We start from the raw sequence: 27,326 nt of genomic DNA, 5'->3' as shown, positions 1-27,326 counted from the left end.
CACCCCTTAGCTTTAGGAGCCTGACCTCAGCAATTAGACTACCTACACTCTGTGAAGAAAGGTGGATATTTTCAAGGGTCTATTCAGAATGCCTGTATTAGGCAGCAATTAGGATTCCCACTTCAATTACAGGAATCACCTCTAAATGTAACTTCCTCTGTTAACAGTACGGGGAGCCTACCAGTCTCCAGGCTTGGCAATGTGAACATCCCTCTTCTGCTGCTGCTGTGGAGTCTTTCAGTGGAGCTGAAGGGAACTAGCTGGGAAGGAAGGATATGAAGCTCATACACATATTTTATAGAAACTAGGCAGCACAGTTACACTTTAAACAGCTTTTTGTATGACTGAAAGTTGATCCTGCCTTCAGAAGACATATCTGTAATCATTATTATTCAAGGTCTAATTTCCCTGGTCCTTCATGGATTGATCTGTATAATGGAAACTCATGCAGCTGTATTGAATTCAAAGACTCAAGTTGCTCAGGCCACTAGTGAACAAGAGAATTACTGTACCTTTTTGAGCCAATGTTCTTTCAGCATTCTTACCAAAAGAATGCAATAAATGTTTATCTGTTCATGCACAAATATGGTCACAAAAACATTCACTTCCATACATGTTCATAACAGCTAAATGTATTTCTGGACAGCCAATGAATGAAGGATTTTAAGGTCTACATTTAAAAGTTTGCACTAAAATCTCATTTTAAGTCCTTGTAAATCTAAGAAGTACTGACAAACAAAAGTGTAGATCCACTCAAAATGGATAGTTCTCAGTTATGGTTACAGAATTATCTGCAAAAACTTCCCAAGTATCAAATTGTGGAAAATAACTTAAAAATCTGTGACTTAAAAACATTTCAGCAAATTAGATATGCACATCGAGGTAAGTGAACAGAGTGAAGTTTACTGAACAAACTGAAGTAATTTTGTGATTAAAATAGTCTAAGAAAAGGGTATACTACTCCTTGTTGAATGCAATGGGATTGGGTGCAAACCAAGAGTCCTCAATATGCACAGTACCCTATCATTTCTAAGACAGTAACCAGTTCAAAAAGGCTGTAAAAATACCCAGCACTAGAACTTATGGCATTACTCTAGGAAAAATGTTGTATCTATTTTGGGACTTGCAATAAGATGTACAAGAATTTCTCCCCCACACACCATGCCAGTAAACCAGCACCATCTAGCACCAAATGTAATTAGTTACAAATTGCCTGTTACAACTTAATTAAACTTCCTTGCCTCTCTGCTGCTTAAGCAACATGTAGATTCTTTTATGTACTTGCCAATTAGTGCATGGGGATTCTGCTTTCTAATTGGATAAAAAAAGTAATAAACTGAGCAGTGTGCTGTTGATATCCAGAACTGACTTTGTTAAAAAAAATAGTGAAGACAGGTTTAATGCTTCAAATATTTATCTCAATTGAAATTGATTAAAACAATTTGAGGTTCCATTAGATATAGATACAATCCTTTTGTTAACAAAGTCCATCTGGCCTAAGAAAGAAAATTAAGATTCACTAATTGAAATTTGGAAGCTTTTTCCAAACATGCATAATTCATACTGACAGAAAACAGAAGCTGCTATTCACCACAAACTGTCAAGTAGATGAATGTTTCATTTAGATGGAATTTAAGATTTCACCCAGCAAGAATCTACGAATACTTATAGTAAGTCACAGTCTGAGAAAAGCAAATCTGTTCTCTTTTTACTGGAGCAGTATTAAAATCTTCTCTTTTCTTGTCTGTGAAGCCATCTTAACCTTAAATGGCACCACATTTGACCTTTCTCATTGCCAGTACTGGAAGGACCTTACTAGACCATAAGCATTATTCAGCTGTGCAAATACCTTCATTAGCCAGTGATTCTCCTTTTTATATATTAGCAGAATGCTGCTTTTGTGTCAGGATGCCTTTCTGTTTTATAAGAGAGCTACATTTAAGTAGTCCTCTCCTTGGTTTCATTTTTCCCTCTCTCGCCCTGTACGCTGTCCCTCAAAAAACTATCTCAGAACAGATTATTTATTCAGTCTCCAAAGCGGTGCCACAAACAGTTGCATTAATGCAGCTGAGCAGACTGCAAATCAAGGTGCAGACTGGGAGCAAATAGCTGCAGGGAAGATGGGCCAGCAAATTTTGGGTGATCATAGCCCTAAAATGCTTCACGTCATGGGACTATGGCAAGAGGGATATTAGCATAAATCCTTTCTGCATCAGCACTCTAACCAACAGTGGGACAGCTACAGGAGGTCTTCTCTTCCAGGTATATATAATTTCCAAGCTGCTCCTTTATTGTCATGATCTTTTTCAAACATGACTTAAATGATTACTTTTTCCTGAAGAAGTGTGGAAGATATCTTGTATGAACAATATTGTTCAACTCAATGCGTGTTTAGCCTTTGATGGATCTTTGCTTACACAAATATCCACAAAATAATGAAAGCTCAGCCTTCGTGCTAGACATTGGGCAATTCTATCCTTGATTTTATTGATGTTATGTTTTGTTACCCATAAAAAATTCACTGCTCTTGAAACAGAAAAAAATCAGATCTGACATGCAATGGTTCTCAAGCAGTAATGGGGGGAAGAAAGCGGTGAAAGAGGTGCTAGAAATGAAAATTTCTGCTCTGCTTTACAGCATGCTCTGGATGTACTTTGTATCAAGAGAGCTTTGCTGAGCTGAAATAAATAATTGCTCAAGTCAGTGTACTCAGGCAAGAAAAAAAAAATCAAAGCCATAGCACTCTGAGGGAAGCACAGGTGTTTTGTCAGTGAACCACCTGGTTATAAATAAATATAGCAAAGGTGGCAGAAGCAAGGTCTGATTTGATGATAATTTGAATATGAGAAAAATTATTAGGAAGATAGGAATAAATAAGTGTCGTGTAGATTCAACAAAGTCATGTAATAGAGTGCAAAACGTCTCTCCTTTGGTCTGCATAGCTACATGGAGGCATAAATACACAAAATGGAAACCATACGATGGCAATAGGGGTGCTATAGAATAAGATTTCAGCCAGTGGAGGTGTGGAAAGTGCCTGACCTAGTTCAGGTAGCTGCAGCAGCTGCCCAGCTGCATCCAAAAAAATTCCATAGTGACTAATTTAGCCTATTCCTCAGGTACCTCATCCCATCTAGAAAATCTTACTCTATACTTCTGGGATATCAGAGATTCAAACCTCTTTTTCTCTCTCCTCTGCTGGACCCAGAGGATGGGTCTCATATGACTTATAAGCCAGGAAATGTCTTTTTTTTCAGTGACTATACATCCAGTCTGAAAACAATAAATATTTTCTTTCAGATACAGTACTATTAAATTAGTAACAGTGATTAGACACCAAAAAAAATCTACTTTTTTTTTTTTAATGCAAAACTTCTGATTATTAATTGTTTTGGACTAGGCAGTATAGAACTGATGTTCAGTAAATATCCTGTGCAGAGCAACCTGCCATTTGAAACTGAGGTTCATTTATAGAACCCTGAAGAGACAGCTGCAAGATCACTCAAGGCATGAGCCCAGCAAACACAAAAGTTTTTCTGCTTTCTCAGCTAGCAATTTTCCCTAGAAACTGTTATACCCGCCCCCCCATATATATATATATATGAAAAACTCAGAAATATGTAATCTGAGATATACATTAGATTTCTCTATTGTGACTATTTCTGTAGCTGGGAGCTAGAAAAAGAACATATTCACAATCCACAGATCAGAAGAACAGAGAGAGCTTCTCAGCTTGTATTAATCTGAACATATCCATACATCCAAATGAAGGATAAAAGGCCCTAATTCAGAACAGTCTTTATGTTCTAATTTTATATGCCGTACAGCATCAAATAGTGGGGGCAGAGAAAGCCTGCTTCCTATGATGCAAGATTGTGGACTTTAAAGCGTGATTCTTTTTAGGTTGTTGCTTTTTGGGGTTTAGGTTTGTTTTGTTTTAGATTATATTGATTGTTTTATGTTTTTCAGCTATATTTTTGCTGCAGTGGAAAGGTGGTCTGCATGACCTAAAAGCCAGTTACTACTCCTCTGACTAGAAGGATGTTTCCAAGGGAACCACTCTCATCTGGACTGGAGCCATTTAGCCACTGCTACCTTGAATGTATTTGAATATATTTCTCACTCCTTGCAAATTCCCTTTCCTTTGTGCCCTCAGTCACTACCCACCCACACTCCTGCTCTTTTTTTCCAACAATTTCTTACCAATATGAACTCTATAGCAAGAGTGAATACAGTCCTTTTTCACCACAAGCATGTTTTAATTGCCATACTGCTGTCAGGCTATGGAAAACCATTGATTTCTACTGCACCCTTAATGAAGTGACAAGTGCCTTAGTATAAAACTAATATCCTGGTTAACACCAAGTGGGTTGTTAATGGACTATACAAATCCAGTCTTCATGCTTTAATTCATAACTATCAGTCCAAAGGAAATTACCCATTTTTCTCATTTATGTCTTAGTGCATTGACCTGTTTCTAACTAATAGCTAGAACCTCACCCTCTACACTTTGCAATAAAAAAGCCAAAATAAATACAGAATAGAATAGGATACAGAATTAACCAGGTTGGCAAAGACCTCTGAGATCATCAAAACTGCAATATGCAAAAGTTAAACTGCTAAACCAGATTTACTGAATAGATGCTTTCCATTTGTGACATGATCTGAGGTCCCAGTTTCAATGTTTGGTTAATTTTTTTTTCCATGAGACTGAAGAGGAATTCAGCAGTTTGTTAATGCTATTCTCTTATTTCCATAATCTTGCATGTGATGGCCAAAACCAAAAAAGCTCTCATGCTCTTGTAATTCCATTTCACTTAAATCAAACGCAGATAATAGATTGATTTAAAAAATTAAATATGTATCTGTATTTATGTTTTTAAAGTGCCTATCACCATATCAATAAGCATTATTTGGAACCACTCAATTAAGCTGGCAAAGTATGATGGCAATGGGGAAATCAGAAAGGTCATTGTATCATTTATCTGCATTACAAAGAGGAAAGTCAATTACCATTACACATTAACTTCTAACCAGATTTAGTGACTGGATGATAATGACTGGAATAAAACCCAGGGGCAGTTAGTGATAGGATCATTTTTAGGTTTCTTAATTTCCTTCCTATTTTTTGCCTGTGAGAGGGAACAGTACAACAGTCTCTTCGTGTGACTGTGTCTTTAAATATCACATGTGCAGGTAATCGTGTGTGAGGCTAAGTCAAGCCAAAGTCAAGGCTAGCTCATAGTGGATGTTGCTGCTGTACTTCCTACACTGACAAATCCATGGGGATAGGTCTATACACTTAATTAAGTTATGGTAGTCATATAAGCACCATCCATTCTTTTAAGGTGCTGTGATGATTGTTATGAATTTTTCAAACCAGAGAAACAAAGATTAGCACCCTGGACTTCATTCTAGAATACAAGCTGTGGTGGTGCAGCAGCTGATAGGGCTAAACCTCATCAAAGCAAAAGAAGGTTAAGGCTGCTTTCCAGCTTGCAAGATCAGGTCTTGCAGAAGGCACTGTATAAATGGATTATTAACCCTAAATAGTTAACTATACTAATACCTGTTCCCACTCTTTTGTAAGCTATCAGGCTGTCAACAGATTAACTCTTAATACTTAGCAGGGGACCTGTGAGTTAGTTGTCAAATGTTTTAGTATTTACCAAGCTGGACTGAACCCCTAGATTTGGTCAACCTCAAGTGATAATTGCTATGTCTTTAGGATGGGAAAAATTGGGAGAGTAGAATTAGGAGAAGAGTAACAGATGCAGCTGACTGCAGTGTTCTTGTTTACATCAAGATTCTGAAAGAAACTTTGAGGTAGAAGAAAGAATAGCATTCCCTGTGCTGGTGTGAGTGACATCCATTGGAATTTGTGAAATGATTTAAGTCTAGGTCTTAATGTGCAAGAGTGCCAATCTAGTGGAGCCACATATTGCTGCTAATTGGGATCCTTCAGCTCTGAAGGCCATTAGTCTCACTAAATAAGGTGCAGGAGCAGAAAATGCCTTCTCCTACACTAGATCAAATTATCAGGCATTGTCCTTGTAAGTAATTATATATATAACTGCAAAAAAAGCCTCAACTTTTGCACAAGCTGCTCAGCCCTCTTCAGTCAAAGCTCTGACAAACTATGCTAAATTATTACTAAATCTAGGAATATTTCAGTACAAATGCTTTCAAAAAACCTCTCGTGCTTGTCAATTTGGACACTTGTGTTTCTCCTTTAAATACAGCCAGTCCAACAATGTTATAAAACCTGGCCTCATCAAACCAACATAAAGTCACAAATCATTTCATTCTATTGAGCGACAAAATGAAGTTGGTAACTGAACCAAGCACTGTTAGTGAACGAATGGGATGATTGCTTCCTAGATTCCAGACTATATCATTAAGCCAGATAAAATAAAATTTAAAAAGCAAAATAAATACAACAAAAAACTGAAACAAAACCAAAGGCAGTGTCCATGTTCACTCTCAGGAAACATCAGGTTCATTCTGTTTCTGTCATACTGATCCTATCTTATTTCCCAGCTAGAATGCAGTGGAACAAACTGTTGCCTTTTCAGCTGCAATTTCCTTAAGGCTTTGTTATTGAAATGTAACTGGGCATATTACAAGACAGAGGAGATGACAGCATTATCATCTACTATGCAAATGCCATAAATATTCATAATATTTCCTTCTTCAGCTTGAGCCAAGTATAGAAGCACAATTTCTATAATGTAGCCTAATGGGAGGATGAGGCTTAACTCCATTTTGGTTTCAAAGTCCTACTTCAAAGTGGTGCATGAAGAGATGGTGGAGGGTTCTGCTGCCTTGCAGACATAAGGAGAAATGATGTGTTAGCATTCTGGGTCTCTGGACTTCTGTAGGACCAGCTCATCTCCAAGTGGATTACATACTCCTTCCCTTAAATGCAGCAGTCCCCGCAGACATTTCCCTGGCTACTCAGGCTATGCTGCTACCCCCATACACCCTGCCAACATTCCTGCTTCAACAGCCAAAACTGGTTAGCAGGACATTGAGCAACATGAGTTTGGCTTGTTGAAACGACATCTTTTCTTACTTAAAAACAAAAATAAAACCTGCTCATTTCTCCCAACAAGAGAGGCATTTGTGCTCAGTAAAGACATAAAGATTTTGTCGTGGCCACGCAGCGCTGTGAAACGTTTATTCAGCTGCCGATGCTCCACCATCGCTTCTTAAAATTCCTCTATTTAGTTGCTAACCAGTAACTGCAGTAACAATTAAGCATGTTCCTTTCAGCTGGATAATTAAATGCCAAAACCCCTCACCACTCAATATGTAATTCACTCAACATCTTGTTGTTTGAAGGGGCTAGTGTTCGCAGATAGGATGGATTGAATTCCTAACAACATCTGGCATGAGCAATGGACTTGGCTGTCTCAGTAATAGCATTACATTCATGGTAGGAATGACAGCTAAATGTAGAGAGATGGATGGGCCTTTTCTCTGAAGTGGCAGATTCATGGTTGTAGCCTAATGAATCAGTATGTTGTAACCTCTGGCCATGTACATACTGGCCTGTTGGTAGTGACAAGCTGCATCAGGAGGTCCAGAGTAAATTGTAGTTGTCAGGTCTAATGGAGAAGGATGCTGGCTTATAAGTTACTGGGAAAGCTGAGTATAGTTTCCATTCCAATAATCTGGATCAAAACACTTCCTGATCACTTTGGTCAATTTATTCTGTCACTTAATTAAACAAAAAGCATTGCAAGTCTCCACAGCAAGAGCAAAGGACAAAAGGAGACTCTTTAACCTTGGAAAAGAAAAATGTTAGCTCGAAAGTAAAGTTTCTTTTTCCATGGGACCTAAGTTTATAGAAAGATTTTGAACACCTGTGTGTTTCCATGTTCCTGGATGCCCTAATATTAATGTGTTTTTAATACCAAAAACATTGAAAATAAAGGATGCACAGTGCAAGCCACATTTTCGACAGCATCCCGCAATCAGACACACACACACAAAAATAATCGAAAAATAATGGCATCTAAATGGATCAGATGATCATCCACATCCTGAAGAAACAATATGGTAATTAATAGATTTAAAGAGAGTGTATCCTGAGTTTCTATATGGTTCTGATACACTGAGAGTGGGGGAAGGAAATACAGATAAAATAGCAACAAAAGACAAGAGAGGTTTTTAATTTATTTTTTTAATTGTCTTCTGCTTGGCAATTAACTGTAAGTGACTGCCAGACAGATTTTTTTACTCAGGCCTCCAAGGACACAGAAGAGAATTAATAGATGTTTTGAATGTACACTATTGACACTTATCAATATGATCCCTTCCACCTTTTCTTAAATTGCACTACATTAATTAACTGAAGTCTAGAAGGAATGATGCCTGAGTAGTCAGAGCTGAACAGACTTGTCCCTTGAGAAATTAATTCAGTATATACGTGTCCATTATTAGCATTTTCCTGCCTCACTGAGATATATTGTACTGAAGTGTGAAATACCTAAAGCAGAGGCCATTATGCTGCAGACCATAATATATTCTGTGAAGCTCCAAAGAGTTCATTGTATCCAGCCCTGTGTTTGCACAATTATTTTTTTGTGTGTGTGTCTGCTGCTCATGTGTAATGATTTGACTCTGCCCCTTCGTTTCTCTGTTCCTTAGCACTTTTAAAAACATGATGATATGTCTCAGGAGAAAAGTTGTTTCCTGATGGTATGCATGATGACATGTATGACATGAAGATAGGCTGAGGGAGCTGGGCTTGTTCAGCCTAGAGAAGAGAAGACTCTGGGGAACCTTAGAGCTGCCTTCCAGTACCTGAAGGGATCCTACAGGAAGGCTGCAGAGGGACTGAGGGTGTCTAGAGACAGGGTGAGGGGTAATGGTTTGAAGCTGAGGGAGAGCAGGGTTAGACTGGATGTTAGGAAGAAGTTCTTCAGTACAAGGGTAGTGGGAATCTGGAATAGATTGCCCGAGGAGGTTGTGGCTGCCTCCTCCCTGGGAGTGTTGAAGGCCAGGTTGGATGAAGCCTTGAGCAGCTGAGTCTAGTTGAGAGGTGTCCCTGCCCATGGTGTGGAGGTCAGAATAGATGATCACAAAGGTCCCTTCCAAGTTAAGCTATTCTATGATTACTCTAAGGAAATTAGAAGGCAGAAGATTTGTGATTCTAAGTGGAACATCACTGAAATGTATTTGTTATTTATTAAGGTGAAGTACTTAATGAGGGATATTTTATCCTAAATGCATGATGGCACAGTACAAAATATTGGCCACTGGTGTGAAGGTGGGGGATGGGGAAAACCTATAAAATGTAAAACTCACTTCAAATCATGCCATGATAAGAGTTTATCCTGAATTAATACTGTTTCATAATTAACATGGTAAAAGAGTAGCGCACGCAGGGCAGAAGAATTCACAAGCAGCTGTTGTAACATTTAATGAAGCATTTAACTTCTTTTTTTTTTAATTAAAATGGTGTTAACATGAACAGTGGTGAACCAGGTGAGCACCATTCACAAACCACGGAGAAAAGAGTGATTTAACCTTTTTTTTAAGAAGTTCATCTGAGTTTAGCAGTCCCTTTTCTTTTCTAAGCCTTGAAGTGGATTGTTGAAATATATACATGGAATGGCACCTTGGATTATGTTAATTAAGATTTTTTTGAGTTTATTGAAAATGTCACTTCATAGAAATCAGACAGATTAGAAGCCATGAGCACACTAAACTTCTCCTGAAGAGCTTACACCAGGCAGCAAGAGGGAAATACAATTTGGAATAAAGAGATTGTGAAGAAAAGACTGAGTTTTGGGTGCATAGCTTAGACTGCAGCACATGGCCTATGAAGAGGGGCTGAGAAAGCTGGGGTTGTTAAGTCTGGAGGAAGAAGAGGCTGAGGGGAGACCTCATCACTCTCTACAGCTCCCTGAAGGGAGGTTGCAGCAAGGAGGGGGAAGTCTCCTCTCCTTGGTGGCAAGTGACAGCACCAGAGGAAATGGTTTCAAGATGTGCCAGGGGAGGTTTCAGGCTGGATGCTAGGAAATACTTCTTCAGAGAGAGTTTTCAAACACTGGAATGGTCTGCCCAGGGCAGTGCTGGAGTCACCATCCCTGGAGGTGTTCAAGCACCATGTGGACTTGGCACTTAAGGATGTGGTTTAGTGCTGACCCTTCAGTGCTGGGTCGAAGGTTGGACTGGGTGATCTTTGAGATCTCTTCCAACCAGATGTTTTCTGTGATTATGTAACACAAATCACTCCTTATATTGATTCTAGACCATTTCATCAAAGCTGTATATATCCAAGAATATTCAGGTCTGCTTAAATGTAAGGTCAAACAAACTGACTTTTTGATGAGAGGTAACTAAATTTGTAGCTATTTCACATAACTTTCTCTTGGAACTCTCTATAATAGGAAGTAGAATTTTTCAGGTATTTGCAGTTCATGCTTCTGTCTGAGACACTTGAATGTGTCCAGAGAAGGGCAATGAGGCTGGAGAGAGGCCTCAAGCACAAGCCCTACGAGGAGAGGCTGAGGGAGCTGGGATTGTTTAGCCTGGAGAAGAGGAGGCTCAGGGGAGACCTCATTGCTCTCTACAACTACCTGAAGGCTGGTTGTAGCCACGAGGGGATTGGTCTCTTCTCCCAGGCAACCAGCACCAGAACAAGAGGACACAGTCTCAAGCCGCACCAGGGGAAGTTTAGGCTGGAGGTGAGGAGAAAGTTCTTCACTGAGAGAGTCGATAGCCATTGGAATGTGCTGCCCAGGGAGGTGGTGGAGTTGCCATCCCTGGAAGTGTTCAAGAGGGGATTGAACATGGCACTTGGTGCCATGGTTTAGTCATGAGGTCTTGGGTGATAAGTTGGACTTGATGATCTTTGAGGTCTCTTCCAACCTTGGTGATTCTGTGATTCTGTAATTCTTGTTGCTAGTATTTGTGACCCCAAAACATTTTCGGACCGTATTGACACCACCGCTTTCCCACACAGCATTACAACACATTCCGATTTAATTAGGAGTGGCATCTTTTATTGCAATGCTAGCAATAATTTTAAACAACTACCATCTCCTACAGTCTCTTCTGTGCAATTAACTGAAAACTACAGAGAAAGAGCTCATATCCCATGGTTTTCTGAGAGGAAATGCTGTCGCATTAAAGGTTGCATTCAATTGTTTCTCCTGTAACTGAGAAAGTTAGTTCAATTAGTTGTTCTAACTGAAAAAAGAGAGTGCAGGTTTCTATTCTAATAATGGGTGGAGCTGTAATTTTAACAATGCATTGTTGTTAACAGATGCCTCAAGGGAAGGCTACATGTGAGCAGCAGAATGCTTTCAATTCTCATTGCTTGATGAGTCTCTCATTTTCAGAGGAAAAATGTTGCTGAGTATCTCATTGAACTGACTTTTTAATTCCCTTGCTTGCCACAGTTTTTGAGGTGCTTCATCACAAGATGGTTTACTTCCTAATAATCATCATGCCTTTTCACTCTCCTTTTCTCTTTCTTTTTATCTTCCCCACCAGCCCTCCTCAGGAAATGAGGAATACTCCTGGGTTTCACTTTCCACTTTGGGTACAGCTCTTAACAAGGTGTTAGCCTGTTTCTGGGAATTGTGCTCTAGCTTCTTCATTTTGCTTGGGAATTGCAGCAATGACATATGACACACTTTGGGGTATATGCTGTACAGTTTGTTATTTTTTACGAGCCAAATTCTCCATCTTTCTTTGCAAAAGGAACACTGTCAGAGGGCAATGTCTCCATGATGTCATAATCATCATCATCATAGAATGGCTTAGGTTGGAAGGGACCCCAGAGATCATCTATTCCAACCTCCCTGCCATGGACAGGAACACTTCCCACTAGTACAGGTTGCTCAAGGCCTCATCTAACCTGGATTTCAACACCCCCAGGGAGGGGGCAGCCACAACCTCCCTGGGCAGCCTATTCCAGAGTCCCACCACCGTTATACTGAAGAACTTCATCTTAAAATGCACTCTAGACCTACTCTCACCCAGCTTCAAACCATTCCCCCTTGTCCTGTCCCTAGACACCCTCATGAGAAGTCCCTCTGCAGCCTTCTTGTAGGATCCCTTCAGGTATTGAAAGGCAGCTTTAAGGTCCTCCCAATCTTCTCTTCTTTAGGCTGAACAAGCCCAGCTCCCTCAGCCTATCCTCCTAACAGAGGTACTCCAACCCTCCTCTGAACTGTCTTCTCATCTCTGAGGCCTTCCTCTGAACTCCTCCAACAGCTCTGTGTCCTTCTTAATATGGGTACACCTAAAGTCACTAATTTCAAGTGGCTCCCATCTGAGCAGAATCTAATTGCCAGCTCTGGCATTATTGGATGGATGAGATAGGAACTTAGCACCTTTTCACATAGTGCCTGGTATTTTCTAATCTTGCATGGACTTCTTTAGTCAAGAGTTTCTAATCACTGCTTAAAAACTAACTGTAATGAAGTTTTAATGAAGTTTGAACCTCATTAGTCAAAAGTAAACAAAGGTTTCCTCTCAGAAATACCTCTTTTTCCCAACAACTGCTTCTAACCCAAGTAAATTAATTTTCCAGTCTTTACTTTTAATCCATTCTGGAATTTTAATATTTATTTATTTATTTATTTAATAGAACTTTAAATTGGCTCTTTAACTTCTAACTGTCCAAAAGGCAGATTATTCTGAGAGGTTTTGGCATCTGTGAACATAAATGGATGAAAGGCAGAAAACAAACAAACCACCCAACACAGAAGTGAAGTGAGCAGAGTGGCTTTGGGGAACTGGATGTGTTAACTCAATTTAACAAAAGTTTGAGTTTCAAATGATAGAAATGTAGAGAGGAAAGTAAACAGGAGAAAGGTGTTGTGAAAATAAAAGCAAGTGGGCTGAGAAGGAAACATGGAAATTGAGGCTAGTGTCAAGGAAGTGTAAAAAAAGAGGTGGAACAAAGAATTATCTGGAGGTACTTATGTGCAGGAATTTACAAAGACAGAGGCTGATTTCCTTTGACACTTCTAAAAAGATGCTCAATCTCAGAACTTCAGATATGTGATAATTCATCTCAAACTGCTAACTATCATCTGGGGTAAAGGTTTTTCGGCACCACTGTCAGCACAGCCTCTCTGTGTGGCAGATTCTACATTGATAAATGTATATTTTTAGCTACCCTTCCAGCTGCTGCTTTATTGGTTGGTTGGAGATTTTGTGGTGGTTTGGGTTACTCGTTAGTTACTTGTGTAACTAATTAGTTACTTGTGCTAGGAAATGTTGCATTTCAATACTAGGAAGAGCTCATTAATATGCAAAAATAAATTATTTAGATTAGTCTCTTTCAAAGCAGAAAAATGGTGTAAATGTTGAAATCCTATAGCCCCTTAGATTTAGCTAAAGGTAGGTATGCTTCTTGGATTAATAGGAATGGTGACAGGTAAATTAATGACTCCATAGTTAGTAAAAACTGGGGGGTCATTTGTTTGTTTGATTGGTTGGTTTCCCTATATCTGCTGAAGTTCTAGGCAAAAATTATTTGGCTGGTACCCTGATTGTATCACTAGGGCCAAGGCTGGGAGCTCATAGCAAGACTTTTAATATGCTTCTGTGAATCCCCAGTGGGGAATCCTGTAAGCCAAAGCTTATAACTATGTCTGTGCTATAAGTAAAACACAAAAGTGGCTCCTGGACCTTCACATGCAGATGTCTGGGTTGCACATAGAAAGCTAAAAAATATATAAAAATATATATTTCTTTTTTAAAACTATTTTTTCTCAGTACTTCAGTTCTTTATACCTTCTTCTTTATACCTAATCTAATCTCCTCCCTTTCAGTTTGTTACCTCTCATTCTATCACTAAAATCCCTGTTAGTTACTCTCCATCTTTTACATAGGTGTTCCTTAGTACAGAGAAGCCAATACCAGGTCTCCCCAGAGCTTTTTCTTCTCCAGGCTGAACATCCCCAACTCTCTCAGCCTGCCATCACAGCAGAGGTGTCCCACCCCTCTGATCATTTTTGTGGCCTTCTGGCTATACCAGTAACAATAGAGTAGTACATTGTAAACTGTGCTGATTAAATGTACAGGTGCTATACAGATATCAAAACCAGAACTGAAGCAGAAGTTGGAAACAGAGGCTCTCCATTTCACATGAAGGAAGTTGAGCACACTTAGAGCAGGTAGTGGCACGCTATGGCAATTCAGTTATGCAGTGAATCAGATTTAGGTGAGTAAGTGTCCTTCCCTATCCATTTGCCACTTACTACTTGTAAATAATTGCACAGTTAATGCCTCCATTCAAAAACTACAGGCCACTATAATATCTGAGTATGTGTCATATGAGTTTAAGAACTCAAATATTTTCCACAGCTACCACAATCAGGTAACCTCCCAAATTCTGGATTTAAGTACGAAAAATTAATGAAATATTAATTCAACTTCAGTTTTCAGTGCGTTTTGAAATGCTGCCAATAATTACATTGCTTTGGGAGAACATTCAGAATGGAAAGTACTATTGCAGATTTGTTTGAAAAGTAAACCCTGAGCCAAAAGCTGTAGACTTCATTACACAAGTCTATGAAAGTGTGTGGGTTTTTTTTTCCCCCCCTCCTCGTCCTCCTAGGAGTTCTCAGTTATAATGCTATGTCAAAAAATTGCTCCCCAGCACTTCAGGTTCAAGCAGAGGGAATTCTGAACTCACACCGGTGCTCCATAGGAGGCCTCTAACAAAGCAAGACAAGGTCTGTAGGCAGACACAGTACCTTTTATTCTACCACCTGGTGTGGCTGGAGAAATTAGACATGCTTTCAGGCACACAGGCCCTTTTTGTAGGACTGAAATAACTTTAAAAAACTAAATACTAGTGGAGGCCAATGGATCAGAGTTTAGTTAGAAATGTATCAATTAGACCATCTTTGAAAGGAAAGATAGTAGGTGACTACGGAGTAGAGATGTAATTAGAAGAAGAGTAAAGAGAGGCAGAGATAGTAAAGTACTTACAGCCCAGTGAAAAGAGAAAGAAAACTAGCCTGTGGAACATGGAAGGTTTGGGAGAAAGAAAGATAGCAATTTTATTGTACTGTAAAATCAGTATCTTTCTACAGTTAATGATTATCAGGAGAGAGAGATATTTTTGTTCCCAACACCTCTCAAACACATTTTGCAGTTTTCTTTTTTTCCCCCCATTAAAACAAATGATACCATCTCCCCTTGCTGCTTCCCCCATTTAATGAATTAAATTCTTTCTTCTGCCTTCTGCTTACAGTTAGTGCTACTGACATTCCCATACATCCAGCTTTCCAAGCTCTGGGATCTGTTTAACTACAGACAGAAATCTCTGAGCTTCTTAACATATTGTAACACACATTACTTAAAATAATTCTTTCTTATGTGTACTATTTGTTTTTAAATATCATAGATATCCATAAATTAATATTATCTTTTCTCATTTAAAAGGAATATTAGGGCTAAATCATAATTTGTTCTAGCAGAAACTGCAATCTTCCTCAAATGTAAAAATAATAATAAAACAAATATTAATAATAACAACAACAAAATCTGCCTTGTGAGTATCCTTTGGTTTGAATTGGTTTATTCGTTGCATAAATCCTAATAATTCCTTGTTAGTTTGTAACTGGAAAATATAAAGATGGAAATTCAAGCTCGTTTCAAAGGAAAAGCTGAAATACAGGTTCAGAGGGGGGAAAAAAATCCGTCTGCAACATTTTAGCATTTTGAAATTATTTCTGCCCATATCCACAGATTTCTAAGCAGATCTAGTTAAAGTATTGGTATGACAATTTGTCTATCACGTCTATAGCTTTTGTGCTTCCAACTTCTACGAGGTTGGATCTGGGAACGTTTGGAACGGACTCCAGCAGGTGGAGATAAAGAGTAGCAACAAACGCGAGGTGCCCTCGAACGGCGCAGTCTGGTTTTCATCATCTGGGAGTTTGTGTGGTTTAAGTGACACCACTTGACAGAGAAGGATGACTGATTCAGTGTTACAACCACCGCCACCCTTACTCTGCAAAACCAGTAGACTGCCTGGTGCCTCTGTGCTGGCAGTGCCTTTGGTTAATCACACGACGGCAGCTGGCCGGCAGGACGCCGCAGCTCAGGGCCAGCTACGCTGATTCACTGCCTTGTCCTAAGTGACTAACGACGCAGGAGAACGAGATCCAGCAGTAACGAAGCATGCTGAAAACGTCTAAGGTCACCAGCAGGTGTTTAACATTTGTTTGGTGGACCGGCAAGACAGGCTGTTTGCAAAGACAACATCCAGCATTTTCATGTGGGATGCAGGAACTCAAAAGAGGGACTAGGAATCTATCTTATCTAGGAAGAGGTCAACGAAGACAGGAATTTTAGCTTCCAGTAATTCAGACAGAGGTACAAGTCACAATCTTCTTTTTCCTGCTGGACACAGCAATTCATTGTGTGAGGAGCCAACATGAAAAATTAACTCTCTCCCTCACAGGCATTGAGTCAGGATAGTCAACACATTGTGCAAGAGAAGAAATCTCTTCAATTATGATAACTACTTATTGTGTAAGAACACAATTTGTTGACTGACTGTGGGAACATCATCATGAAAATATTGCCCCACAGCAAAACCATAGGTCCTGAGATCCTGGCATGTTCATTATGTTATTTTCATTTCTTTATCCTATAACCACTTTCTGGGTTATGAGCACAACCTGACATCTTGCATAAGGAGATCTAGGAGACACGTTATCCAAGGCAGCAGTGTTACTGGCAGGGCAACTGTCATCCCTCTGTCTTCTAACAAGCTGGTTATTACCCCCTTTTTCATCAATAGGAACAGACAGCCTGACGAGGCACTCATGAATAACCTGCCAGGTGCTTTTGACTCTTTTAGGAAGATGTGTGCAGAATATTAGGGACAGTGTGAGACTTATAGTGTAGCCTTTGAAGTATGACTGCCCATGGTTGAAAGACATGGATCTCAAACAGCAACTTGCATTCAAAATTAAAATGGTCTTATAGATTGCTCATTTAGTACTGCTACTCTGCTACAGATCACTCACAGGCTCTGATGAAGTCTCTGGACTCTGCCATTCATTGGATCACACAATAATGGGCTTAAATGTGCAAAACTGTACCACCTCCAATATTGGAACCGGCGCCAGGGGAAGTTTAGGCTCGAGGTGAGGAGAAAGTTCTTCACTGAGACAGTCATTAGTCATTGGAATGGGCTGCCTAGGGAGGTGGTGGAGTCCCCATCCCTGGAGGTGTTCAAGAGGAGATGGGACGTGGCATTTGGTGCCATGGTCTAGTCATGAGGTCTGTGGTGACAGGTTGGACTTGATGATCCTAGAGGTCTCTTCCAACCTTAGCAATACTGTGGTACTGTGATACCGTGATGTAAGAGGTGACTAGAGCTTCTCCTATTCTAAATATTTTAAACGCAGAATAACAAATTCCTGTCATTCTGGGTTGCACTGCCTTTATATTGTGCAAGATAGACAAGCTCAGCTTTCCAAAATATACAACTTAAACCTCTTTGTACCTGCTTTTATAGTCCATCTCTTCTGAAATTAGGTACTGTGTAACACCAGGGGTGTGATATATGGTAATTTTGTCATATCATTTTCAGCAAATTTGAAAAAAAAGATTCTTTTCATACATTTTTTGTTTCTGATTTGAATAACCAGAAGAGTCATCTCATTCTTGCAGTGTTATGGAATCCATATAACCATCTACCATAGACAAAACAAGCCAAAGATCCCATCTAATGAGATAAAGTTCAAAATTATGTATGTGGTTTATTTTCAATGTTACAAAGACCCACAAAGTCTTCAAATCCTGAAGGCTTTTTAAACACGTTTCTCTCTTAGTAGAATGCTCTTTCCTCCCCCCCCCCCATCCCCCCCCCCCCTCCCCTTTTTTGGGGGGGTGTGGGGTCTTTAGCATTGCAAGTTTGGAGAGCAATGAAGGTTTGCATTGAGTCAGTGCTGTACTAGCATTCAGTAGTCTAATGCTCTTTTAAATAATTAAAGAAAAAGTCAAACACATACATAGACAAGCAGATATTGTACACTTTGCTTATTCTGCAAGTCTATTTCTGATCATAAACTCTTAGTAAATATTTGGTCTTTGGAGATTAGATTCAACACACTCGCATTTATTTGCGGTGAACAAGTTGCTTTCTTGATGACTGTTTCATGGACTGCTGTACATCATCAGTGACACAACAGAATGCAAAGATAAGGGTTAAATGGAAAGAAGCCTGTTGTGAATATGGCCCTGGTCTGTTCCTGAAACCAATGCTTTATGGTAGTTATACTTGGATAACTTTTCACTTCTCTAACCTCATTTTATTTTAACACTATCAGATCCTGGATCTGTGTTTTTTTGTGTGTGTGTTATTTTTCTTGTTGGGTTGTTTGTTTAGGTGTGGGGTTTTTTGTTTGTTTGGGGTTTTTTTTTGTTAGTTTTGTGGGGGTTTTGCTGTTGCTGTTGTTTCCTTTTAAAATGCTGTCGTTTTATAGCCTCTACTATGTTTGTTAAAGAACAAAGATGCTTTTCTTCTTTCCTTATATGATTTATTGACTATTATGCACCCAACACTTCCAAATTGCTTCCAAAGGTAATAAAGTAGCAGGATAAATTCTAACAAATGTATGACTTAAAATACAGAATTCACTTGTTGAATCTCCAGACAGAAAATTCAACATTTATGCTGGTTTGGTTTGGGGTTTTTTTGGTGGTATTTAAGGGTATTAGAGTAAATGCAAAAAGATCCTTTTATTTCGCCACACTGCATCAGTCCAAAGGGATTAACTTAGTATATGGGAGGTATTTATGGTGCAAGTAATACAACAGCCCTTCAGTGGTTCCAAGACTGTAATGGCAATATGCTTTTGCATTTACTTTCATAGCTTTGCTTACTAAGCCAAAGCATGCCTGAGACAGAGATCATAATTGTCCAGTGAATATATGGACTGTGTCCTTAGATGTTATAAACCATCCTGACTCTGCTAATTGCTTGTAGTGTTCATGAACAAGCAGTTCCACAGAAACTGGTGACACTGCTGTTTTGATGTATTTTAATTATCCATTCCAGTAATGATTTTATATCAGAAAGAAATAGAGAAGGAAACAAAACTGCCATCATCTAATATTTTTCCCTCTCCTCCCACTTGTGAATTAATTTGTGCTTTACCATGTTCACCATCTTCTCACTTGCCTGTCATTTTTCAGAATTATTCCACTGAAAAGCATTATTTCCTCACTTCTCAAATACCTAGTGTAGCTCTTCATCTGAATGCATTTCTCAGAATGTCTACAGCAAAAATTCTCACCTATGTGCATGACTTTGTTCTGCCCTAATTTCTTTGCAGATGTGTTTTATAATTTCCTTGTAGACAGTGCATTTTAGAGGGAACTTAGATTTTATCTTTTGTCAATTGTTTTTTAAATCCTTCCTGAACCACCATTCTGACACTCCATACAAACTGGGCATGACTGGTTGACATAAATTACAAGCCCTATGAGGAGAGGCTGAGGGAGCTGGGGTTGCTTAGCCTAGAGAAGAAGAGGTTCAGGGGAGACCTTATTGCTGTCTACAGCTACCTGAAGGGAGGTCATATACATGTGGAGGCTGGCCTCTTCTCCCTGGCAACCAACACCAGAACAAGAGGATACAGTCTCAAGCTGCATCAGGGGAGGTTTAGACTGGATGTTAGGAAGAAGTTCTGCACAGAGATAGTGATTGCCCATTGGAATGGGCTGCCTGGGGAGGTGGTGGAGTCGCCATCATTGGAGGTGTTTAGGAGGAGACTGGATGGGGCTGCTTGGTGCCATGGTTTAGTTGATTAGGAGGTGTTGGATGATGGGTTGGGCGTGATGATCTTGAAGGTCTCTTCCAACCTTGTCTATTCTATTCTATTCTAAATGGAAGACTGCTTCTCTGTTGTGCCATAAATCAGATATTTTTTCCCCCTCTGATTTTAATATAAAGAATATCATTACAAGTAAGCACTATATGAGTACATGGAAATTCTCTTTGTGATAGTTGCTAATCTATTATGTGTTTTGAAACTGCTGGGCTATAGGCAGGTAGAGACACCAGCAGAAATAAAAGAATACATTAATACTTCTGTTCTCTTCACCTTTAGACAACAGAAGTGCAATTTCAGTTACAGAATTTTTGCTTTGTATGAATTTGGTGAATTGTTCATAACAGTGAAATGCAAAATAAATAAATAAATTTGTTACTTACCTGTGATGATTATCATCATTCATTTGAGGATTTTGCTGAGGATCTTCTTTCAGCCCTGCTATCCAGCTCCATGGTACTGGAGCTGAACACAAGCAGGCTGAAGTTTGGGATGAGCAAGACAAAGATCATAGTGGAAAAGAGGCAATGAGTTAAGCATAAGGCATGCTACAGAGAATATTTCCTTGATGAAAAAGACAATATCCTCAAGTTTGTAACATTATGCAGAATCTCCAGTGGGCAAGAAGTAATTTATGAAGATATGTCTTTGGTCAAGTCATTACCTCTTCATTAACAATGCAAAGTTTACAGGCTACCTCTTAGAACAGAAAAGGTGCCACAACTGAGAAGATAGAGTGATCCAGTAGGATGCATTAATGAAGTACTCTGTAAATGGGTATGAAGCCTGGAAGCAGCTCTCCCTGCAGAAAACAGCAACTACACCAAATTTTTCTTAACATTGAATCAATCTCCATTCACAGTTGGGGTCAAATTCAGAATTTAACAAGATATTTGCTACTGCTCATGTCTTCTCTACTCTTGACCAATGAAGATTATTTTTTTTTCAGGTTTTGTTACAAGTCACCTTTTGTTCTGGCCATTCAAATGATAAAAGAGCTTAGATTTCAAAACAAGAGTCTTTTTTAACAGGACCTAGGCTTTTTCAAAACATTTTTCCCAGTACAGAAATGAGAGGAAAACTCAAACAGCTCTTCTGACAAATGCACAACCCAAGGTGCTTTTCCTTTTACTTGGATAGAGGTCTACCCTTCCAACCTCAGTTTGTTTGCAGGTGAACTACAAGGCCGTCAAATGTTCACTGCCTTCATTAGGAAATGTTTACCTCCCTCTTCCGGCCCTACTGCACAAGATTAACTGAAGCATTCATTTTAATAAACTACCTCCATGCTTTAGCTGTATTTCTTGATCTGCCTGCCACTGTCCTTAGTCTCACGCAGGCTGAGTCTCCTGACCTTTAGATCATTTTGTAAGGCAAATATTTTTCTGTTGTATTGCACGAGGAGGTAATTAAATAGCATGCTAAGGATTTCATTACTAGTCCCACAGACCTCTCCAGCTGCACTTGGCTTATGCAAAATTACTCATGTGATTAAATTAACTTGTGGCATATTTGTGCAGATGGTAAGTAGCATTTTATAAAGGTATTATATAAATCATAGTTTTAAATGTTGCTAATAACTACTAATAGGTAAGCAAATGTAGGAAAAGGCTGTCCAGCTCTAACAAACAAATGTTGCTAATAACTACTAATAGGTAAGCAAATGTAGGAAAAGACTGTCCAGCTCTAACAAACATTCAAAGCCTTTGCCTCCCCACTCTCTCCTTTTCCTGCTTAACACTGAGTTTTAAAAAACATAAGTCCTATAGTTACAGGATGTCTTTACATTTTACTAAGCTGTGTGAGATTTGTTCAAGCTTCCCTCCCCTGTGCATTAGAATATTTTGGTTAATGAAGGAAAAAGTCTGAGAAGCACATTTGTGTTTAAAATTTGTAGAATTGCAATTGCAAAAGCAACACTTTATCTGATAGCAGCTTGCAAGCTCTTTTTAATTAACTGCATTAAATAAATTGATTGCACCTTTCCTATTTCTGTTGATTAATGTGTGTTAAGAATTACTGTGAGATGAAGCAGCAGGATGAACAGCACTGATGGTATCAATGTTACAGCCACCTGTCACATCTGCCAAAAAGTAGTCTGAAAGTTTCTAAAAAATAGTGAGATGCATTATAATGAAGACTTAGGGGAGAGAAAGAGATGAATACAGGCATTTTAAACTTCTGTACCACTCCTTGCAGACTTGATGACTGCAAGTGGGTGTAGCTGTCAACTAATACTCTCTGAATAACTTTATTACCCAGGGAAATCAGAGACTCCAGTGAGTTTGTATTTTTACCCTCCTGAAACTAACATACACATACACTGTGCCAAAGAGATGTGGGGTTGTTTGCTGTCTAATGAATATATAGAATCCACAATACCATCTATCTCTGGGCTACAAGTCAGAGAAATAGATACCATTATGTGTAGTACATTTCTTCTTTAATTTCAACCAAAACATGCAACCCAACTCTCTTCCATGCCTGGACATGCATAGGTCAACCTTTTGGGTAAGAGAAATCTCCCCGATGCCAGCAGAGGGAGTATGCCTGTGATTCCCTCACTTTTTCTTACTGCTTTAGAGATGCCACAGTCATCAGCAGGCACTACTACTGCTTTCTGCATTGCCTGTCAATCAATTAGTCCTTGGGGAGCCTAAATCATTTCCATTTTTAGTTGGACAGCTGTTAGTTTGGGAGAGGAAGAAACTGCAGGGGCATTATGCAGCTGCTAGATAGCAAACCATGATGCTGAGATTCTGTGGCACAGAGATTTCCACCCAGGATATCCAGCTTCATATCTATATGCAAACTCTCCTTTTAATGTCCATGGCCACCATCTCTTGCCAGTCAATCAGTCTCTCAGAACCATTTTCTCTGGCACTTGGAGGCACAAATTAATCAGAGTTTACTTAGCAATCTGTCATGATCTCAGTGATGGGGCACTGTGTGGGAGGCAGAGTGGATTTAAGAGATTGAGGAAGAGCTCATGAAGACTCGACAAATCTCCTTGAACACCAGATGTTGCACATCATCTTAGAACAATGCCAAATTCACCAGGTTATGTGCAGTGTAGAACAAAGGATATCTGTTAAAAGTTTTCTGTGCTTTGTATACTTATCTCAGTTTTAAAATGCTGCAAGAATTTATTCTTCATTTGGAAGCCCAAGTATCAACACCTTGAGCTATCTAGTTCAAGGGCCCCCTGTTAATCTTTTTCTTCACTAATCTTATTTATTTTCTGCCACTTAGGGGGAGGGATATTTATTTTTCTTGGATTAATTTTGATTGCAGCTTTCTTGACTGCATCTTGAGTATTTCCCATCCATTGCTGAATCCCAGCCAAATCACTTTAATTCATTTCACATTTATTCAAGTAGCTATTGATGAAGTAAAAATAATACTGCAGTGCATAAAAAGCTTGAATAGCTTCCTTTCTGGTTAGTGTAGCAGTTGAAAACTCAGACTAACGTCATAGGCAGCTCTGTTCTTCTGGATTTAGAAGGACAGATTTAGATCCCACTCTTTTATCAAACACTTACACATTTAATTCCTAAAACTTTGCATTTTTGCCAAGTTTTGCAGCTTCATTTCTTCAAATCATTTAAGGACTTCTGATTCAATCTTTTATCTGTGTGCCAAATTCAATGTTGTCAATAACAGGGCTATGTAACAACATTTTGTTCTTGAAAGAATTCACATTCCAAACTGCACCTTTAATCAGTCCAAATCAATACACTTTTATCAAAACATTATGAAGAAGGCCAAGTTGAATGGGGCTTTGAGCATCCTGATCTGGATCATCTTTAAGCTCCCTTCCATCCCAAACCATTATATGATTCTATGATACTAAGAACCATCAATAATTAACTAATGAACCAAGCTGGCATTTGGCAATCTTTAAGCAGCATTACCTACTCACTTGATATGGAGCTGATGGAGTGAGTTTCAATATCAAATGGCTGCAAACAGTTCAGACACATAGAATGCAAAAGTGCTTTTGATCTTTCTGGTCTTAAGCTTAATTTTCTGCATGCTCTTTCTTGTGAAATATTTATATTTGTTTTCAGAAAAAGAAAATAGTATCTTGAAGTGTCTGTTGTGAAATGGGTCCAAACTAAGGTAAGAATTCCCATCCAGGAGAGAAAAAAGAAATAATAATTTGAACTATTGGTTTATGGTATAAATATGGTGGCACAATGAGAAAAATATTTCTGTATGAGCTCTCCAGTCAAACTATCCAAGACCCAGACATTTCTAGTAAAGAACAGGCTGGCAGATTTGGAAGCAAGTTCTTTGACCTCTGGCTCCAAGTAGTACATTGTATTTTGTCTGAACCTGAAGTAATTTTCTGTAGCAAGACAATTTCATGTATCCAATTACAGCATTAGTGTAAAAATTGTTCCAGCTGTCCAGAAAGTTTTGCTATTTCATGATATCATAACTAGGGTGTTATTAAAGCTCACAGCAGCTGGAGATTTGATTCCAGTCAAGCAAGAATCCTATAGAGCTAACCAGTAGTGATGTATTTCCTGCATATATTTCAGTGGAAAAAAAAAAAAACACAACAACAACAAAAAGCAAAACCTCAATAGCAATCAAAACTTAAGATTTGTAAAGAAGTCATAATATCAACAGAATTTTTTTACATAAATCAATATTGTCAGTTGAAGCTATTTTTAAATTTGTGTGGAGGTAAAAGATGTTGACATTTATTTTGAAGGCTAAAATCTTTTAGGAAGGAAATCAAATTCACACAATAAGTACATTTATTCCTTCCAATTCCTGTTTCCAAAGATTGGTAGAAATAGAGTTCTTAAAGAAACGGTGTGGCTGCCTTCATCAGCTTCACGTACTTAGCCTGAATCAGATGGTAGTGCCTGCAAGTGAGATCTATAAAACTCACCCCCTTGAGCACCTGTAGCTGAAGCTACCTGAAATATCTGAGGTCAGCTTTATTGCTTCTACACTTGAAAAAGATTCTTCTCCATTTTCTGATCAACTTATGCACAGCAGCAAAACATTGCAGGTGCTAAAAAAAATACAGATGAGACCACAAGCTCTTGTTTTGTCTGTAGGTTAGACAGCATTTTAACACATTATTAACATGTTCATTAACATGAATTAATGGAATATAGACATTGAGTTTGACAGGGTGCTGGGCCATCTCATTTCAACTACACTATCACCTAGGAAGGTTGGGCCAGATGGGGTGCCTTCCAACCTGCCATTCCATGACTGTGATTTATACTGACACATATACACACATTGTCAGGGTTGTGCTCTTGATTTTGCTTTCAACATAACAACACTAAATTTTTGCGGGACGTTTTACTTACTTATCCTGCTCCCAGACTCCTATCCATAGATCTTTTCTCTATATCTGCAGAGACAGAGGGAAGGTTGGAGTAAAAATAGTTAGAGGACAGAAAAATAAAGTTAGGGAGGGATGGGAAAACTGATTTTTCTATATTTAAACCCTATTAAAAGCCCTTTGGTTCTGTATTGCAAAACAGAACTGGAAACATTTTAGTATTGGTCTGATCTGCAGTTGACTACTCTTTTATTTCTTTTCTTTCTCTTTTTTCTTTATTTTATTTTAATACTCCTCTGGTAACCCTAGAAACAGAGCAAAATTTGCTTTCAGGCAAGAGACACTTCTTGCTAGAACAAGTTAACATTAAGAAAGAATATGTACTGAAAGCTGGAAAATGGAGACAAATAGAATGGTTTCTAACTGCTCTTTTCTGTGCTGAGACAAATTTCAACCTTTACAAGCCTTTTACCCAAGAATCAGCCATTACTCTGCAGTCCAACTGTGAACTGAAGACAGAGAATACACTTGTTCAGGAGTAGACCCTGCAAGCAGTCCTTATTCAAACAGATAGCTTCATCTATTTCACAGAGGAAAGACCATTCGATATTTGACAAGACTAAGCCCTTTTTCAGTTGTTGTAGTTGTTGCTTTGTTTTTCCTACATGCACTTCGGAGGAGCTGTATGCCAAAGAAAAATGCTATAGAAATATATTCCTGCAGTGAAAAGTACTGCAGAATAACAAATTATGTTCTATCATGACTACCTTCATTTCCTGCTAGCTTAAATTCAGGATTTAAAGACAAAGGAAAGAAACTTTTGAAAAATATTAGTTAGCCTGGACAGCCTAGGACAGAGAATGTATGTGTGGATCAAAATGTCAATCTCACCCTGGAATCCAGGATAATATGAAGTAATAGCCCCCCACATGAATCCAGATTAAGGATCACAAGCACTAACAGGTTGTCTTTATCTTTGGTGTTCCAGCTGAAAAGCCATTGTCTGCAGCATCAGAAGACCTTGCCACTGCCCAGCTGGACACTCTATGTGGGCACACACCTCCCATGAATGGCACAGTTTGGCTCTTAACAAGAACACTGATTTGTGCAGGACTGCACAGCTGTAAAGAATTTCACCTAAAGGCCTTGGACACTAGCCCCGCAGCAAACACCTGGCTAAGCTTCAGCTCATGGCTTGGACAGCAGCACTCTGCACTGGCTCAGGAACTGGCTGGAGGGCTGAGCCCAGAGAGTGGCAGTGAATAGGGCCACATCCAGCTGGCAGCCAGTCAGTAGTGGTGTCCCCCAAGGATCAGTGCTGGGCCCCATGCTCTTTAATATCTTTATCAATGATGTGGATGAGGTTATTGAGTCCATCATCAGTAGGTTTGCAGATGACACCAAGGTGGGGGCAGGTGTTGACCTGTTAGAGGGTAGAAGAGCTCTGCAGAGGGACCTTGACAGGCTGGACAGATGGGCAGAGTCCAAGGGCATGAGATTGAACACATCCAAGTGCCAGGTTCTATACATCGGCCACAACAACCCCATGCAGTGCTACAGGCTGGGGTCAGAGTGGCTGGAGAGCAGCCAGGCAGAAAGGGACCTGGAGGCGCTGGCTGATAGTAGGCTGAACATGAGCCAGCAGTGTGCCCAGGTGACCAAAAAGGCCAATGGCATCCTGGCCTTTATCAGGAACAGTGTGGCCAGCAGGAGCAGAGAGGTCACTGTGGCCTTTCCTCAGCAGTGGTTAGGCCACACCTTGAGTTCTGTGTCCAGTTCTGGGCCCCTCAGTTTAGGAAAGATGTTGACTTCCTGAAATGTGTCCAGAGAAGGGCAACAAAGCTGGTAGGGGTTTGGAGCACAAGCGCTATGAGGAGAGGCTGAGGGAGCTGGGGATGCTTAGCCTGGAGAAGAGGAGGCTCAGGGGAGACCTTCTTGCTGTCTACAACTACCTGAAGGGAGGTTGTGGCCAGGTGGGGGCTGGTCTCTTCTCCCAGGCAACCAGCACCAGAACAAGAGGACACAGTCTGAAGCTGCACCAAGGAAGGTTTAGGCTGGATGTTAGGCACAAGTTCTTCATAGAAAGGGTGATTGGCCATTGGAATGTGCTGGCCAGGGAGGTGGTGGAGTCACCATCACTGGAGGTGTTTAGGCAGAGACTGGATGGGGCGCTTGGT

The sequence above is a fragment of the Melanerpes formicivorus genome, unplaced genomic scaffold (assembly GCF_026170545.1).
Source record: "Melanerpes formicivorus ecotype bairdi unplaced genomic scaffold, bMelFor1.0.p_v2 SCAF_13, whole genome shotgun sequence".
Classification (NCBI taxonomy): Eukaryota; Metazoa; Chordata; class Aves; order Piciformes; family Picidae; genus Melanerpes; species Melanerpes formicivorus.
This window is presented reverse-complemented; position numbering follows the sequence as displayed.